Source organism: Chionomys nivalis, chromosome 11, assembly GCF_950005125.1.
Source record: "Chionomys nivalis chromosome 11, mChiNiv1.1, whole genome shotgun sequence".
Lineage (NCBI taxonomy): Eukaryota > Metazoa > Chordata > Mammalia > Rodentia > Cricetidae > Chionomys > Chionomys nivalis.
In genome coordinates this window covers 27,635,262-27,652,850 of record NC_080096.1, presented here as the reverse complement: position 1 = coordinate 27,652,850, position 17,589 = coordinate 27,635,262, and the positions used below count along the sequence as shown (strand labels likewise).

The window sequence follows — 17,589 nt, the reverse complement described above, 5'->3', positions numbered from 1 at the left end:
GGAGCAGAGACGTAAGGATATGAGTGATCTCGAACCGATGAGGTAACGACATACAGAGGGCCGAGGCTGCAGACCGGAGCAGACATGACACTATCTTTAATTGATGCATTGAATTAAACAATGCTAAAGCCAAATAAATATTGACCACTTAGCAAAAGAACCATTGATTTTTATGATGGACAACAATGCCACTCTGCTTCTGGGGGGTTGGAGTTGGGGGTCTTGTGGATTCCAGAGCAGACCCTAAGCTGGGTGATGGGGGAAGAGACCGTAACACATAAGTAGAACTCTGCAACAACGGTGTGAATGTTCCCCATGCTTCTTGGCCTGTCTGACCCAAACTCCCTGCTCCGATCAAACTCAGCTATGCTGCTCATTCTGCAGACCTTTGGAACGTCCCTGCCTCCTCCCCCTGAAGCTCTCACAGTGAGGTCAGAGGCCCTGAGCATCCTCCCACCAGGATCTCCACCTGCCTCCTCCTTGTCCCAGAATGCAACCGCAGGGCCCACCTCAGTCTGACGCACATAACACATCCTTCACCTCCTTTCCTGCCTGAAAATCGGGGAACACAGGACGGGGAACACAGAATTCTGTGCTGAAAGAAAGAGCTAGATCCTCCACCTACCAAGATGCGCCTGCTTCTATTCCAGACGACATGCCACGTAGATACAGTCTCCCAGAAACTCACAGACAGATGTTACAGTCAGACTAGAAGAAGGACTTCCAGGAGTGAACACTTAGAGCCAGCAGGCATTCAGCTCGAATTCTTTCATCTTCACATTTGCTGTGCCTGTACACCTCTCCCCCAAACCTCCACCCTACCCTACACTCTCTCCCCACCCCTCCCCGCTGCCTGTGCACCTCCCCAAACCTCCCACCCTACCCTATCCTCTCTCCCCACCCCTTCCCGCTGCCTGTGTACCTCTACCCCAAACCTCCACCCTACCCTACCCTCTCTCCCCACCCCTTCCTGCTGCCTGTCTACCTCTACCCTCAGCCTCTACCCACCCTTCCCCGGAGCGCAGACTCCAAGGATCCAAGGCTGTATGTCTTCTCTGCTGTATTCTAGCCCCTCCTGGCTCTTGCACACAGCGGGCTCTTGAAAACCTACTTGTAGAACGAATGGATACTATGAACAAGACATCAGGGGTGAAGTTTCACATTGCCTTTTGAGAGGAACAGGGCATTCGGCACCAATTACCTCAAAGTCACCTGTCCGAGTGCGTAGCCTAGAGGGATGAAGCAAGACCAGGGTAAGCGACAGCCTTATTCGAGCCACAGTAGGCATCCGCTGTCTGGGCTGAGGGTTAGCTTTGGCAGAATCTGTATGATCTTCAACAACCCCCTCCCCCCCCGACCACACCGGGCTCCAAGATATCTAAGTGAAGCAGATACGAACTTCACCAGAGTTGGAGCAAGGGTCTGTGTCTCAATCTGTACTTTGACGTCAGAGTAAAGGTAGAGGTTCCATTGCCTGTACCTCAGCAGCTAATGTGTCCCTCAGCCATCTAGAGTTCTTTTCCTAAATGTACTATGATACCCTTTATATCAGTGTGGACACCGAGTCTCAAAGAAGTACTGAGGAGCTGGACATCTTTACCAAACAGTTGTGTGGAATGCAGATTTCGGTTATTTACTTGTTTCTCCTTCTCCATCCTGGCCATCTCTGGGATTAAGAATGGGGATCTTGGGATACTGTTTTCAGCCTTTACCCAGAGGTTACCAAGATCTTGCAACCCTAGCCAATCTCTGCCATAAACACGAGGCAGCCCACTGTAAGAACAGGTCACAGCCTGGTACTCAGAGTGGGCTAGGCAGGAGATGCAGACCCCCTGCAGGGCAAACAGCGGGCCTCAGTCCACACTGGGCTTTGACACAATGAGGAGAAGGGCAACTGAGTTGGGTGGCAAAATTCACTATTCCTCCATCAGTAAGCATTTGCTGAAGCAACAGGCAAGACTTGGACCAGAGCTGTCTCAGCAAACAAGGCCACGTCCTTGACCTCACCTGTCGTGTGTCTGGTCACACCACCCCTGAGACGTCAGGCTAGTCCTTAGATGGGATGAAGAGACAGGACACTGCTCCATTCTTCTTGAACCTTTATTTGCACATGTCTCAGACAAGGAAATGAGCTTTTAAATACACTTCTAGCTTCATAGGAAAAGATGCATAATTCGACATCAATAGATTAATTAAGAAAAAGAAAACAACAAGCAGGCATCGGAAGCATCTGTGACAAACAGATTTACAGTCGCAAGCGAACTGTACAGGAACCAAGCATCCTGCAAGTGTACATTTTCAAACACAAGTATTTACAAGATGCATTCTAGCAACTAGGATTTTTTTTTTTTTTTTTTTTTAACAAACACTTGTCTCAAGGTAATACAGAACCGGCTCTTGAGAGATATCTATTCAAATTTGACTCTCACTGGCTACTGATTTTAGAAAACACTGAGGAACACCCTCCATGGGTCAGGAGTCCCAGAAAATGTGGATTTGCTGGAGCGTCACCAGGAAGAACAGTGTGATACTTGTTCAAAGGGCACTGGTTAACTTGGTGCTTCAGCCAATGACCCAGGTACTCGAATAACTCACATCAACCCAGAAAGCATTTGTCAGGCTCCACCCCCAGAGCAAGCTAGAAAAGGCCTGTGGTCTCTGAGACACATCAGAGTGAGATGTTAGTGTTTGCAGGACCCTTGGCCTAGTGGAGGGAAGGACCAGAGACACACTATGTGTGCCTATGGCTGGAACTGGGAATGAGAATGTGAATTCATCCTGCCATGAGAGTGAAGGGATCCCCAGAAGGGTGTGTAGGAGCTGGGACCTCAGGAATGAGCAGGAACTTTGTAAAAAGTATGGGTAGAGGCATTCCTGGAAAGAGATGTGTATGTGTGAGGAAATACGGGTGCTAGAGAAGACTGTGGTGTCAGACTGGTGGCTGGCACATTTCTTTTCGTGTGTGTGTGTGTGTGTGTGTGTGTGTGTACGCTCCTGAATGCACAGATGTGTGTGAGAAGAAGCTCGGGACAACTTTGAGTGTCACCCTCAAGAACACCGTCCACCTCCTTTGAGACAGTATCATGAACCCAGAACTCACCTATATGGCTAGACTGATCGGTCAGCTAGTCCCAAGAAGCCCCCTTCCTGTCCGTCTCTCCAGCTCATGGCACCACGCCCAACTTGTGTGAGTGACCTCTGGAGCGAGCTTTAACTCTGGTCTTCATGCTTGTATGAGAGCATTTCGCTAACTAAGCCATCCCCTGTCCCCAGAGCTCTCTATGGTCTCTCTGCTCTCAGTACTAAAGGCAGCGAAACAGATAAATCAAATTAGAATCCTCCCCAGACCCAAGCCCCCAAGAGCTGCTATTGTACTTACAGGGAAATTTAAAGCCTGCCCACCATCCCTGTCTGTTGGATTCCTACTCACCTCTAGGCCCCAGCCTCCCGCTGCTCCTGGAGTAGATAAGGTTTATTCTCACCCCAGGGCCTTTGTACTTCTTGCTTACCAGGTATGGGATCTAGCCAGGGAGTCCTTGGATTAGCTTCACCACACACAAATCCTCCTGCAGATTTGCAAACCGAACCAAGGTATCCCCTGATCCCTCGTGTTTTACTGACATCAAGGCCTGTGTCACTCTCTAAAACCACCAGACCTATCCATTCAGTTGGGGTAACCTCTGTGAAGACAATAGGGAGGTCAGCGGGGGTCACTGCTGTGTTCCCAGCACCCCAAAAGAGCGCCTAGGAGATGTCGAGTGCTCAGAAAATATTTGTTGGATGAATCAACAAATGAATGAGTGGAAGAATGTATACAAGAATCAGAGACAAACCGGGAGACACCTTTGGGTGTCTGGATGCTTGAGAAGCAAGGAAAACTGAAGAGGAGGCTGCTCTGCCTGCCAAGCCTGCTTGTGTGCAGGAAGACGGCAGGGAGGCACTGGGGGGCACTGGACTACATCTAAGTGGCTCCAACTCATCATCCCATGCCAAACTGCTCTCTACGCCATGGTACTCGCAGGAGGCTAATGGGGAAAAGAGGAGAAAATGTGGGTGTGGTTGATAGAAACCTTAGGGATCGGTGGGGCGCAGCAGCCTATAGCCCTTCCTCTCTTGCTCACCTTGGCATTGAAGGGAAGGACAAGTTCAAGACTGAAGCCAGGATGAATTCAGGACAACCCAGATCAGGTTAAAATGCTCACGCCCCAACCAGCTCTGCTCTGGCTTACCCAGAGGACAATTCCTATCAATTGTCTGATAAAGCTCTACTCTGTCCTCAAAGGTCAGTTGGGAAACATAGTCTTCTAGAAGCTTCTTCTGAGCCTCCTGCCAGCTCTTGCCAAGCCGGCTTTACAGGTAGCCCCTCAGCCTCTATGCCAGTCACTCTTGACCCTCGCTTCTGGAATCAGCCCAGTCAATCACTGTGCCCCCCTCCTTCAATCTGTTTCTACATCCGTAAAATGGGGAAAATAACATACACCTCGCAAGGACGCTGTGAGGCTTCCTTGTGAGTCTACGCAGCTGGTAAGTGATGGATATTTAATAAATTCTAGACAGGATGGTGATGAAGATTCAGAAAAACTTCTGAATCGCCCCCAAATGCCTGGCAGGTGGCTAGGTGGGCGCTGGTGAAGAAACAAAACAACAAAACAAAACAGGAGACTTGGAATCCAAAATCCTGGCTCTGACATGGCGGCTGTGATTGGAACAGGTGCCACACACCCTCGGCCTCCTCCTCCTGCAGGACGGGATTCCTAAAACTGTCCTCAGAGGACCACAGGGATGGAGTGCCTTCAGTGGTCTTGGCAATGAAGAAAGAATGACTACATGTTAAACACGTGTCAAATGCATCAGTGTTAGATCGGACTTCAGATGATCCCAGCTCTGGGGCCGGTAGGGGAAAGTGGGGAGGATGAGACACAGCAATCGGGACAGCTCAGTTCGTGCGGGCATGCAGGCATGCAGGCTCGCCCTCAGCAGCATCCACCCAGGGCCCGCTCTGACCCAGTCTGCGAGACAGACAAGTGAGCCGTTGGCCCTGTTGGTATTACTAATAGTTCATGAGCGTAGAGCACGGACTGCCTGACCTGGGCCTTAAGTTCCTCGCGCTTCCCAAAACCCAGGTAGAACTGACAGCTGTCTCCCACAGTGGCTGCCAAGATTCTGTGACTTAATGCGCTAGGAGTGTGAAGCAGAGGTTCTGGTGTCTCGCATGCGGTCAATAAATGGGAGCCCTAATTCTATTTATTAGCTCGAGAGGTAACACCAGGCGTTTAGAGCCTTGAGTGTTTGATCTTGTTTAATCATTTAATCCAGGGTGACAAGCGCTAAGACACGACACGCGGAACCGCCTATAAACTTAAAAGCCCTGCGTATGTGAGGGCTTGCGGTGTTTCACAGGGGCTGGCCGATGAGGATGGGGGAAGGCATGGGGGAAGGCATGTAGCGGTCCTCAGGACACTGGATCATCCAGGAACACTTCTGGAAGGTGAGTCTTGGATCATTTCAGGAGTAGGGCAAGAGAGGCCAGCATCAGAGGGCAGGAGGAAACACCCTTTCTGCAAACCAGGCTGCTGCCGCGGCTGCAGAAGCCCCGACTCAAACAGGGCAATTTAAAGACATGTAAAAGGCATAAAGCAAGAGCAGCTGTGCACAGCTGCCGCCAAACGCTCCATCGCTGCCTTGCTGTGGACTCTAAATGACAATAAACCTTCCACCCCTTATAAATTAAGCAGACTTTCAAAAAAACCATATCTCCTCCTGCAACTTTTTATGGCTGTTTGGCAACTTTAATCATTTTGCAAAATGCAATTCCTGGCCATAAATTCTCTCCCAAGTACAGATTTAGGGAGATCTAGAGGACTGCGGCGGGTTGATAGGTAAGTTTTAATCTGACAAGGCCAAAAAGTCTATTAGATTTATAGGGAGGCAGCAGATACCCTGTAATTACACCAGGCTCGACCTCCCGGGAATCTCGAATGTGTGGGGGCAGGGGGGTGAGGAGAGAGAGTGGGAAGGAAGCAGCTGGGGCAGCTGCAAGGGCAGGTCAGAAGCCCCATGGTTCAGCTCCCTGGCCTGGCCTTTCTAGCCCAGGCCGTGGTCACTTCCTGCACAGGGCTCCCACTCCGGGTTCCAGGTCAATGAAGCCAGTAATTGACGCTCGCGCACACGCATGCAGTATCCACTGTGCCTGCGGCTAGAGCCTGTTATGAAGAGCGAAGCGCTCTGAAGGAGGTCACAGATCCCTGAGCAGGGTGCGGAGTGAATGAAAGGCACTGGGTTTTATTCAATTACACATTCAACAAGCACGCTGCCCACTTTTGTGCCCTGTGTCACATGCTGTCTCATACAGCGGGACAGAGCCGTAGACCGTGTGCAGGCCTCCTAAGGGGCACGGGATACAGGCTCCAGGTCTGGCCACTCCATGCCAGAGAAGACCTGTTCAGTGTGCCCAGGGGCACGACACTGATGGCCCAATGCTAAGGTGCTGATTGATGTCTCTGTAGCCCCAACTTTGGCTCATGTTGGATGTAGGGGGAGCTTGGTCTAATAGGAACCCCAGAAACAAACTGACAGTCTGTAGGCCAGCACAGAGTTTGCAAATGTATAAATGTGACAAGTGCCTTTGCTCCCTTACCTTCTTTTCTTCCCCCTCCCCTTCCTTCCGCTTTCCTTCCTCTCCCTCCCCACTCCTTCCTTCCTTTCCCCCTTCTTTCCTTCCTCTCCTCTCCCCTTCCATTTTCTTCCTTTCCCATGTGTTATTATTTTTCATTATCTCATATCCAGTGACTAAGTTTACATTTTGCTTGGCTCTAGTATGAGCTCCAGACCCTCAGGAGAGGGCTAAGGGTGGTGAAGCAGGAAGTACAGATGGCATGGGACAGACAGAATAGCATCCATCCTATGAGCCCCTGGTCATACAACAGGCAACACAACTGCCCAAGATGCCAGAGTCCTATCCCTGGAGACTGAGAATCTACTACATCACTTGACCCACAGGGAATAAGGCTGTGAGTAGAGTTAGTTACTAACCTGCTGACTTTACAACAGAGCGCTTGTCCTGGGCTGCCTGTGTGGCCCAGTGTTACCATGTGTCTTGGCAAAAAGCAATTGGAAGAGAGAAGAGGGAAGTCAGAGTGATGTCCCATGAGACAGGTGTGGCCAGTCATGGCTGGCTATAGAGATACAGGAAGGGGCCCAGAGCCAGGGACACTGGGCCAGCAGAAAATAGAGCCACTCCTTGATTGAGTCTAGCCCAATGAAAGCAATCTCAGACTTCTGATCCTGATTGCAAGATGGTAAGTATGTGCCGAGGTTATCAAGCATCACCATCCTTGATATTACCGCAGCCATAAAGAGCCAGCTATATTGAAGCTGAGGCCTGAGGCACCAACAGACAAGTGTTTCAGGTAGAGAACCACGCCCAGTGTTATTCTCCGTGGTTCTCCTTTTGCCCCAAGTGCGCTATAGTTACGTGTATCCGCATGAAGTCACGTGACCATTCAGGGGACATGAAAGCATTCAGGGGGTATGAATGTGGTCTTCGTGTTGGTACAGAGTATAGACAGACAAGGCTGCCAGAGGAAGCCAAATCCAAGCTGGGTTATTTAGCAGTGTTAGTGACCAGACCTGGACATGTCCTGAGTGTCTTTTGTGACTAATCTTCACCAGCACCTCTGGATGTTGGATCACATGATGGCCATGACCCAGTCCACAGTGACCCTGCCTCCCCCTGGTCAGGGTGGGGGCTCTTTGAGCACCACACTCTTCATTGGTACAGTGATGGTAGTCACTGCTCATCCTGTGTTGTTCTGTAGGTTAGATGAGAAAGGTCACAAAACATGGAGACAGCGAGCAATTGCCACAACAGTGAGCAGTTACTGCCATCACTGTTAGATATGATGGTCACTCAACACCCCTAGTACTATCCCCTCCCATATTTGTGGGCAGAACCTGTCACTTACCTCTAATAAACCTAGAAAGGTGGCAACATTCCTCCACGCTTCCTGGCTACTCTACACTGAATAAACTGTCTTAGGTGTAGGCACTTGCTTGATGCAGTCAGCAGCCACGCTGAAGAAAACCCCCAGGCCAGTGACTATGGGTCCCTCGACGGACAGTCAAGAAGAATGAGGCCCTGAAAGGAAACAAAAATCAGCTGACTGTAGAGGATTCTTGAACGCAGACACCACCACTGTCATTACTTCTGCCATCACCACCAATGTCACCACAGCCGCCACCACCGCCATCACCACCATCACTACCACCACCCGTCATCTGGGCCTCCTGATGAATGATCCCAGTTGACCCTTGATGGAAATACGTGAGACCCTCAGAAGGGGACCCAGACAAGCCATCAGCCACCAATGTGGTGAGAAACGTATTATTTAAAGCTGCCAAGTCTGAGGCCCCGTCTGGGAATTCACACAGAATAAACAATGAACCCATCCACTAGGTGCTGTTTCCCATTTCACACGTGGAAACTGAGGGCTGAAAAAAGGCGCTTCTAAAGTCACACAGCTAGTTACCGGCACAGTGAGAGCCCAACCCAAGACTCTCCCATTCTAAAACCCTTCCTTGTTACTGACCCCTTACCAAGAACAGTCAGTCGGAGCAGAGAGCAGAGCATCGCCAGACTTTTAATTGCCACGCTCTCCCTCTTGGTTCTCTTGTATCTTCTCAGCCTCCCCCACCCCCTTTCTCTCCTTCTGCTCCCTTCCCCACCCACGCCCCACCACAGGGCAGTCCCCATCTGCCCATGCTTCTGTCCTCTGGGCCTCCCCTCTTGGTTCATTCCTGACCCCAGTGAGAATCTACACAGCTTCATTCCTCCTGGCCAGACCTGAGATGTCCAGGCTGCTCTCCCCTAATGCCACCAGAGAGGCTGGGTTATCCCACAGGGCTAGAGGCAAACTCTCAGGCAGACCATCACTCAGAGACAGTCGGTCCATGACAGATGTCCCAAGCCACAACATCCCGAAGGCAGAACTAGCAGAAATGCCACCCTGGGCTGCTCTAGCCTGTGAGCAATCCTCTGGCCCTGCCGGCCTTCCCCTGAAGGAAAGAGGGGTTTCTTTAGAGATGGAAGAGAATAAAATATAGATAAGCATTAGTCAAATGAAATTAATGCTTCCAATATTGTTTTAGGCTTGCTCATATGCATCAAGCGTTTATGAAGTTGCCGTTTATCACGTGAGAATATTGCAGTTATATATTAGCTGACTGTCTGGTGGCCACTGCAATGGCTCTCCCTGGACCTCAGGTCGCCCTTCACAGGCAAAGTCAGCCTTGGTGACATCCATCTCTTTCCTCTGCTGACACGTCCCCAGATACTGATAAAAGGCCTTGCCCTCAACAACATATGAATATTTAAATGACAGTTAATTATTCAGCATATAATGATATGATTAGCATCCGCTTTATTGCTGGCTGTGGGCCCAGCCAAGTCTTGCCCCACACTGAGGGGGGTGATGAAGAAATGCCAAAATGCAAGCAAAACCCAGGTCTGTGGCATCTGCCGGGACCCGTTTGGTATTTGGGGGAAATGACCCTCAGGACAGCCCCAGATGCTCTGTGTCAGGCTGGATGTGGGGTCTAGGAAGGAAATCCAGCCAGCAGGGCCGACGCGTGCTCACTGCTCAGGGTCTGCCAGTTCACATTCACCCTGCCACGCACTCTGTGAAAGCATCACTGGATTCTGAAGCACCATGAGGCCTCATCCGTGACAACCTTCTTTCTCTTAGGAACAAGAAAAATGACATTTCAGGTGAATTGGCATAAGCAAGGTCACTCGGTGTGTAAAGGACCCGGAATTTGAACCCCACTCCTGAGAGCTTGCTCTACCAGCTACAAGCAAAGCCTGAGCACCAGACAGGAAGCACGGAGATGGGAGTGGTTTCTGCAAGACAGCATTAGAGCTGGGCACTGGGGAATAAATAAACTTGGGGTGCTGAAGGGCTGGGCATCCAGACCAAGCAACTTCAAAGAAGCAAAAGGCATGGGGTGCAGAGGTGAGGTGAGGGGCACCTGAAGGGAATGCACACATAAGGACTCTGGAGAAGTGTTTATGGGAAGGCTAGAAGGAGCCGGGATATAACTCGGTGGTAGCGTGAGCTCACTGCCTGTAGGATGCTTGATATACAGGTGATGAGGGCATCACCTTTAATCCCAGCACTTCTGACGTCCACATCCATTACTGTGCACCAGGACTGTGTCCAAATTTATTATTTATTTATTTTTGATTTATAACTACTAACTTTCCTTCCTCCCTCCCTTCCTTCCATTCCTCCCTCCCTTCCTTCCTTTTCTTTCTTCCTTTCTTTTTTCTTTTTTGAGACAGGCCTCACTATGTAGCCCAGACTGGCCTACAACACCTGATCCTTCTGCCTCAGCCTCCTGAAGGCTTAGACTACAACATGTGCTACCAGGCCTAGAATTTTGAACTTCCTGGATATGCAACTTGAAAACATGACATAGATTTAATAAGATTACCTACAATATGCCCACCCTTTGAGGAGCTTCTTTGGAAAATATCATTTATTACTGTGTGTATGTGACATATGTGGAGGCACATCTGAATAAAAGAGGGCTACTGATTTTTTAGTTAGCTTGTATTCTGTAACATTACTGAAGGTGTTCATGAGTTACAGGAGTTCCCTGGTAGAATTTCTGGGGTCACTTATGTATACTGTTATATCTCCTTTTGCTGTCTTATTGCTCTAGCTAGAACTTCAAGTACTATATTGAATAGACATGGAGAGAGTGGGAAACTTGTCTTGTTCCTGATTCCAGTGGGATTTCTTTGAGTTTCTCTCCATTTAGTTTGATGTTGGCTGTTGGCTTGCTGTATATTGTCCTTATTATGTTTAGGTATGTTCCTTGTATCCTGCTCTCTCCAAGACTTTTACCTTGAAGGGATGTTGTGTACTAACTCATAAGTGGCTTTTAGGCATTAAGCAAAGAAAAACCAGCCCACAGCCCACAACTCCAGAGAACCTAGACAACAAAGAGGACCCTAAGAGAGACATACATGGATCTACACAGAAAGGAGAAACAGACAAGATCTCCTTCCTGAATAAATTGAGAGTGTGGGGGTCACGGGAGAGGTTAGAAGGGAAGAGGGGAGGAAAGTGGGGAACGGAGAAAAATATATAGCTCAATAAAAACAATAAAAAAGAAGTATTAGCTATATTTTTATTGTAAGATATGATAAAACCAGAAGCAGTGCAATAAAAATAAATGCACAAAAAAGAACAAATGTAAAAATATAAAAATGTACTACCTGATTAGACTCTAGTTCAAATGTGTGAACACACATGTTCCTATGTGTGAGGCCACAGATGTGCACATATATGTTTATAAGCATGAGGTTGCACGTGTGCACACACATCACACATACATACGTGTGAGGCTACAGATATGTACATAGTGTTCGTAAGTATGAGACTGCACATGTGCACACACATCACACATACATACGTGTGAGGCTGCAGATATGTACATAGTGTTCATAAGTATGAGGCTGCACATGTGCACACACCCATATGTGTGAGGCTGCAGATGTGCACATACATGTTTATAAGTATGAGGCTGCACATGTGCACACATACTCCATACACACCCAGTTGTGTGAGGCTGCAGATATGCACATATGTGTTCATAAGTACGAGGTTGCACGTGTGTGCAGGTGCCTGTGGAGACCACAAAAGGGCACCTATCCTCTGGGAGCTGCAATCACAGGTAGCTGTGAGCTGCCTGACACGGGCGCTGGGAGCTGAACTTAGGTCCTCTAAAAGAACAGAAAGCGCTCCTAAGCCAGAGCCATCTCTCCAATCCCATCCACAAGTTTTTTTTTTAGACAGGGTCTCTTACTGGCCTGGAACTGAAGTAGGCTAAGCTGGCTGTCCAGCAAGCTCCAGGGATCTGTCTGTCACCACCTCCCTATTCCTGGCATTACAAACCGTCTCCACCTCACCCACCTTTTATTAAGTAGGTACTGGGGATCAAACTCAGGCCCTCATGCTTTCGTGGCAAGTGCTGAGCCATGCCTCCAGCCCAGAGTTCAAATTATTTACTTTAAACAAAAGATATAAAAACCTTATTTTAGAACAATTGGGAAATGTGACTGAACTGAAAATTGACGTTTTAGAATTGCTGTTGATTTTCTCATGTTCAATAGAGACACTGTGACTGTAAAGGATGGCCTCCTTGGGAGGAGCATTTGGAGATGGGAGTTACATTATCCAAAGACACTTGGAAACACTATACTATAAAGAGACAGCTGCAACAATGTGGCAAACAGTTTCCACAGACAACCCTCCATACAGGCTTCAAGGGCAATAATGACACTGTTCTTCCAGACTTGTTCATGGGTTTGAAAACTTCCAGAATTAAAAATCAGGGGTGAAGGAAGAAAGTGCAAGACCCAGACTGGAGGAAGCAGGCTCAGCCAGCTGCAAGGACCCCACCCAGCCAATGCAACCCAGGCCACCCATGGCCAAGGGCTGAGTCACCATTGCAAGTGGTCCTTCCGGCCATGGCTGCAAACGGGAGAGGGCGGAGGGTCAGGGGCCCAGCTGTAGCCCCACTTCTCCCAAGACCCCCTCTTGAAAAGGTCAGCTCCCCAGACATCAAGAAGGGCCCTGTCCCTGGAGAAGGCTGGAGCCAGAAGCATTCTGTAGGGCTCACTAGGAGGTGACCACATGGACACTTGTCCCTTGGGACAAAAGCACTCTTGTTTTTGCAGCATGAGCTTTAGGTCCCTGGTGCAAGAGTTTCCTTTGCTTCCTCTTCTACATGCTCCAAAGCATCACCCAGCTACTCCTGCCTGCAGGAAGATGGGAGAAGAACTGTCTGGACCATGTGTGCTCGGGGCTCAGATCACAGGAACATCCAGGCTGTGTGAGCAGGGCCAGGTTCCCAAGTGGAACAAGCTAAAAACTACGGACTTTAGTTCTGTTTCAGAGATTCCCCAATGACATTAACATCTCACTGGCTGAGAGGCCTAAGGTCAAGGAGACTCATTACAGATGCTGGTCCAACTGCCTCGCCCCCAGACCCTCTTCTTTTCACAGCTCCAGCATAGAATGAGAATGCCTTTAGGAAGTTCTGCTAAGAGCTGTCTTTTAGCTTGCTAGGGTTTGAGTCCAGGATGTCCCCCACAGGCTCATGTTTTAAATACTTGGTCCCTGGCTTGCAGAATTGTTTTTAGGGCACGGGAACCTTTCAGAAGGGAAAATCTGGTTGGTGGGAATATTAATGTCACTAGAGCCAAGTCCCTAATGGTTATACCCACTCCTGGTTCCAGGCTAGCTGACTCTGCTTCCTGGTCTACCACCACACCAACACCAGCCACTTCACACTCCTACTATCCAGGACGGAGCTGCCCACACCAGCCACTTCACACTCCTACTATCCAGGATGGAGCTGCCCACACCAGCCACTTCACACTCCTACTATCCAGAATGGAGCTGCCCACACCAGCCACTTCACACTCCTACTATCCAGGATGGAGCTGCCCACACCAGTCACTTCACACTCCTACCACATGGGCAGAGCTGCCCACACCAGCCACTTCACACTCCTACTATCCAGGATGGAGCTGCCCACATCAGCCACTTCACACTCCTACCACATGGGCAGAGCTGCCCACACCAGCCACTTCACACTCCCAGCACATGGGGCGGGGCTGCCCACACCAGCCACTTCACAGTCCCACCACACAGGCAAAGCTGCCCTGAGATGTCTTCCCCCCAAATCTCCAGAATCCCTGAACCAACACACAAATCTTTCCTCCTGATGCTATTTCCCCCAGGTATTTTTGTCTCAGCAACACAAAAGTCACCCTGGGCAGATGCAGTCCTGACAGTTAAGGGCTTCAGCTGTCCCCAAGAGTAAGGCCCAGAAGCCAACCCCAGTCTCACTGTGCAGCATGTGTATGTGCACACATTTATTTAGAACCATATATTTTTCTGTTTGAATGTATGCATATGTATCTGTAGATGTATTTATATAACGATACATATAGATGCTCTGCATGGCTACTTGAGTTAAAGTTAACCATATAGGAAATTCTATGGCATTCTCTTCCCCTTAATCTCTTTATGATCATTATATATGTAGGATACCATGTTTATTTTCTATATTCATTGATCTGTGCACGCATGCATGAATGTGTGTGTGTGTGTTCATGTGTACCACATGAGGAGGTCAGAAGACACCTTGCAGGAGTTGGCTTTCTCTTTCCACCACGAGTTTTAGGGACTGGACTCAGGCTTAGTGGCAAACACCCTTACCTACTGAGCCATCTCAATGGTCCAGGAGGCCGTTCTTATGATCTATACCCAGAACAACCAGAGCACATAATAAGAGTCCTGACCAGAACAAGACCACAGCCATCGAGCATCCTGCCACAGGATGCTCCCGTGGCACCTGTCAGAGAGCATTTATGGAACTGCACAAGGATGTGTCCCCAGGACTGAGGCGCAACGGTACAGAAGATCTCAGTGCACCTCAGCGTGAGCATGTGTGTGTGCATATGTATGCCAGCACCCCGAGCAGCTCTGTGTTCTGTGAAGGGGAGGGGACGGGAGCACCTCATTTTCCTGGGTTGGCAGTTTTGTGGTTTCCTGCCTCTGGGAGTCAGACGCTCGCTACGCACTCCGGTGTTCCTTACAGCCGTTTTGCCTGCAGCGGTCACACAGTTGAAAACTGCGGGTCCGTGTGCCTGCTAGGAGAGTCTGCAAAGGCAAACAAGTAGGACTCATGGCCATTTTGCAATTCCTGCTCATTAGACATGTCTGGGGCCTTGCGAGTGAGCTCTGAGGATAAATAAGTATAAATATTATATTTGCCTCCAGGTTATCTTTAAAAATGTATTTCCTTCTCCTTCTACCTATCTCCCAGCCCCCACCTGGAGCTGTCAGAGCATCCCAAAAGCTCCTAGGTATCAGAAATGCCACCCAGAATGTCCAGGGTCCTTAGTGAGTGGCTTGCTTTTTCCTAAACTGTCTCCATGGCCCCGCTCATGGGTGGCCAGAGGCAGCAGGGTACCCTGCGATCTTCTTGGTGCCCCTGGAGCAAGAAGAAAAGGGGTGATTGATTCCTGGTTCTGAGTATCCAAGCTTCACAAACACTATAAAGAAGCAACGAGGAGCCTTGTCCTCACTAGCTGGGCCTGGATGACATGAACAGGACCACACAGGAACTGAGGGCACAGCAAAGGTCAAGATGTACTCCCACCTGGCGTGGTGCCACTATGTGAAAAAGCCTGAGGTCCCCACAATGGGGCTAAGGAGATCCGGGCCATCTTCAGTGTAAGGACCACTTTGTTAAGAGAGCAAAACCAGGGCCAGGCTGTATTTCTGCTGGTAGCATGTTTACTTAACATGCACAGAGCCCTGGGGTTGGTCTCAGCGGCACCAAAATTGGGAGTGACCGTGCACACATAATCCCAGCACTCTAAAGGACTGGCATCAAGGTCACCTTAGGCTACAATAGTGAATTTAAGGCCAGCCTGGGCTATATGACTCTGTCTCAAAAGGGGGGGGGGAGAGAGAGAGAGAGAGAGAGAGAGAGAGAGAGAGAGAGAGAGAGAGAGAGTCAGCCCTACTCATAGAAGTCAAGGAAAAGGAAAAGAGGGTGTTGGGAAATACACGCCTTCCTCCATGCTCCGAGCTGCCTGAGAGGGAAACTGGGCAGCAGGTATTTTTAGGCAGCTACTTCTGCCTTCTGGTGATTTCCCAGGCTGAGAGTCACTGAGGTGAGGTGGAAAACTGGGGAGGGGGGATGAGGTGTGGGCCCAGCTCAAGCTTCAGAGCGGTAGTAAAGCCAGAAACTGCACTGCTTCCTGTCTCTTCTATGAGAACTCACCCCCTTCTTCAGGGTCCCCGTAAGAGTCCACTCTTTCTGCCTACATCAGTGGTCCAGGAGAAAATATAGCTTGGAACAACGTCTTCTTCAGGCTGGGAAGGCTCCGTCCTGCTTCGTGGGGCAGTATCTCCTCACTGGCACAGTTCCCAGCTAGTGTCTTCAAAATGTGCCCCATCTGCCACTGCCATCTCAGATGTGGGAGACAGTGGGCTGTGCTCACCGTCCAGCCAGAACAGCGGGTCATGGGTTACCCCGTCACCGTGGCAGAGACTACCTTCCTTCCCTCTCACCCGTCTTGAACTCAGCAGGTAGTGTCGCTAGGGCAGGGGAGGTTGCACAGCAGCACGATAAATGTCACCCCAAGTTGCATGACAATAACAGCTACCATTTGCTTGCTACCTATAACCAGTTTAAACCAGTCTTAACGATACTGTTCTCAGTGTTTGGTTTATTGCAGGTCTGGACGATGACATAAAAGGAAGTCTGTAGGACACTTAAAAAAGAAACAACACACCTTTAATCCTTGGCTCTCAGGAGACAGAGGCAGGCAGATCTCTGTGAGTTCGAGGACAGCTCGTTTTACATAGAGAGTTCTAGAACAACCAGGGCTACATAGAAAAAAAAAAACCCTGTCTCAAAAAAAAATAAATAAAATAAAAAAGGAAACTGACACAATGAGAGGATGAAAGAAAGATGATTGGTCACTCAAGCCTTAGATGCACCCACATGATTGGTCCAATCACTGGTACCTGCTGCAGTGCGGCCATTTTACCAAGAGAGAAGAAGGCATCACCCACCTTCTGAGGGCAGCAGGGTGAAATCTGGGAAGAATCTCTCTCTCTCTCTCTCTCTCTCTCTCTCTCTCTCTCTCTCTCTATCTATCTATCTTTCTCTCTCCCCCTCCCCCCATTCCTTCTTCCCTCTCTCTCTTTCTCTCAGCGTGTGTGTGTGTGTGTGTGTGTGTGTGTGTGTGTGTGTACATGTTATGTGTACATGTGTGTGGGAGGCCACAGGCAAACACTAGGTATCTTCCACCACCACTCTCCATCTCATTTTCTGAGACAGGATCTGGACCTCAGATTCAGCTGGACTGACTGACTGGGCAGCAAGCCCGAGATCCTTCACTCCAGGGCCCCAGGGCTGCGGTTACAGACAGAGAGCACCAGAGTGGCTTTCACAGGAGCCTTGGTGGTGTAAATTTGGGTCCACATGCCCACATAGCAAGCCCTTTACCAGTGCGTCACTGCCCTAGCCCAGAGAAGACACTTGCAGGTGAGGCTTCTTGCTTCCTCTCCACAAGACATTTAAATGGACTTTTATCATCGCAACCTCTTTTAGTCTGAGGCTCTGTCTGACAACGGAGCATCCCATCCTCTCCACACCTCAGTGTTCCCATCTGCAAAATGGGAGTCACTGAAAGAGTGCTCTGAGGACTAAAGGAAAGAGAACTTGCCTTGCACAGGGTTAGCAACCAATATAATTAGAAATCACTCCTGTTTATCCAAACTCTCCACTCCCTGTCAACTGCCATTTCTCCCAATCACTTTAGCCCAGGCCTAGCAATGACCAAGAAGGAAAAGTTGCCAGGAGTCTGACAAAAAGAGCAAACACCACAAAGAACAGCTGATCCCCCCTTCCACTAAGATACAACCGTGTGGTGGATCTAGGTCGATCAGGTGGTCACCCTGGTTCAGTCACCTGTAAACAGGTGTGCAATCT

General features: G+C 49.4%; 1 long non-coding RNA gene across 1 annotated transcript in view; it reads right to left on the bottom strand.

Moving 5' to 3' along the window:
- Window positions 1-2,504: 2,504 nt before the first annotated feature.
- LOC130883929 (uncharacterized) overlaps window positions 2,505-17,589 on the bottom strand; it is a 128,166-nt gene continuing 113,081 nt past the window's right edge. The window contains exons 5-6 of the long non-coding RNA XR_009057998.1: window positions 7,965-8,137; window positions 2,505-4,801 (exon numbers count right to left, since the gene is read on the bottom strand). This is a non-coding gene — a long non-coding RNA (uncharacterized LOC130883929). The remainder of the gene's footprint in view (window positions 4,802-7,964; window positions 8,138-17,589) is intronic.